The 1,665-nt window shown below is 60.8% G+C and overlaps 1 pseudogene; it reads right to left on the bottom strand.

Moving 5' to 3' along the window:
- Nucleotides 1–260: 260 nt before the first annotated feature.
- LOC108525814 (vertnin-like) lies at nucleotides 261–1,660 on the bottom strand (annotated as a pseudogene).
- Between the last annotated feature and the right edge of the window lie 5 nt (nucleotides 1,661–1,665).

Below are 1,665 nucleotides of genomic sequence, written 5' to 3'. Positions count from 1 at the left end.
ATCATAACAGTAAAATATGACCAGCAAACAACCAAAGAGAACATCTCTGGTCCCACAGCTTCCTACAGGAGACCAGATGGCTGATTTCTGGCACTCTCTCTGTCCTGGAGCCAGAAAATAACACAAATATACCCTTGGACTTAGGGTAGACACTGTGGGACCCAGAGCAAAGGACATCCTGGCCAAGCCTGGGGTCAGCTCAGGTCCCTGACCTTCTCCAAACTGGTCCCCTTCCTCCCAGCCCCTTTTGTACCTCCCTGTCAGCCATCTACCAGGGTGAGGCCATCATAGAGGGCTCGCTTCCACATGTAGTATGTGGAGCGGGCAGTGAGGGGAAGAGGGCGCTGAACTCCTTGTAGGAGGGGAAGCTCTTGGACTGGAAGCGCTTCTGCAAGAACAGCTTGGCCTGGGCCTTAAACTTCGTGGTAGCGATCATGTCCATTACCAGCATCCGGCCATCCCTGCCACCCGCTGCTGCCACCACAGGTTGGCTCAGCAGGGGCCCACTGTGGGGCTGGCCCGGGGCTGTGACCCCTCTTGCAGGGCCCCTCTCTGGAAGGCCCTCCCTCTGCATCTTCTAAAGAAGCCCCACAAGTGGGGCCATCACAGCTGTCACATCCCTGCCAGCCTCCTCCTCCTGCTTCTCCTCAGCCTCCTGCCCTCCTTTGCCCAAGGTGGGGCTGGCACCTGGAGTTTGGACAGGCCTCTGGGCCAACCCCGAGCAAGACTCTTCCAGACCCAAAAGGCAGAAGGTGACAGGCTGGGGTAGCGGAGGCGGAAGCGGCAAAAGGGAGATGCCCACTCAGGACCTGCCTGCGGGCAGCCCTGCGCAGACGCCTCTGCCAACGGGACAGGGGCATCCTTAGTGGCAGGAGCTCCTGGGGGGTGGGAGGCTCCTCACCCGTGGCTTTCCCTGCCCCTCTTCTGCTTCACTCTTCCAAGCAATTACAGCCCCTTCCCCAACAGATGCTGGCTGGGGAGTCCCAGGAGCAGAGAGGGCTGGTGCTGGCTTGAAGCTGGGGTTCCTCCGGAGGGCCTTTCGCCGCCAATTGTAATAGGTGGACCGTGAGATGCCAGGAAACCTGCGTTTGAAGCAGCGATAGGGCACCAGTGTGTTCAGGGAAATGCAATGCTCCAGGTACAACTTGGCCCGCTGCATTAAGACCATTCCAGGGCTTGACACCGCCAGTGCTGAGCACTCCAGCTCCTCCTCAGCCATCTGCTCCTCTGGCAGCTTCTCTAGCTCCTCCATGCCCAGCACCTCCTTGGGGGGCAGGGCCGGGCAGGTGCCAGAGCCCAGCAGCTCATGCTTCCAGGCGTAGTAGGTTGAGCGGGAGATCTCGGGGAACCGCTGGAGGAACTGCTGAAGCGGCACGACGCCCCCCCGGTGGAAGCTATCCTGCAGGAAGTGCTTGGCGGAGAAGCGGGCAGCCACCTTCTGCCGGTGCTCCTGGGACTGCCGCCGCCAGCGGTAGAAGGTGCTCTTGGTGACGCTGTAGCGCTCACAGAGGTGAGAGTAGCTGAGGCCAGGTTCACGATTGAGCAGCTCCAGGGTCTTGGCCGGCGATGACAGTGGGGCCAGGGTTGGAAGAGCTGGGGCCATGCCAGGAGCACCTTCAGCCTCCACCTCTTCCAGCCCCACCACAGGGGCAAAGTACTGGTGGC

This window comes from Rhinopithecus bieti, unplaced genomic scaffold (genome assembly GCF_001698545.2).
Source record: "Rhinopithecus bieti isolate Rb0 unplaced genomic scaffold, ASM169854v2 scaffold_10631, whole genome shotgun sequence".
Classification (NCBI taxonomy): Eukaryota; Metazoa; Chordata; class Mammalia; order Primates; family Cercopithecidae; genus Rhinopithecus; species Rhinopithecus bieti.
Note: the sequence above shows the minus strand (reverse complement) of the source record. Positions and strands in the feature narration are given on the sequence as shown.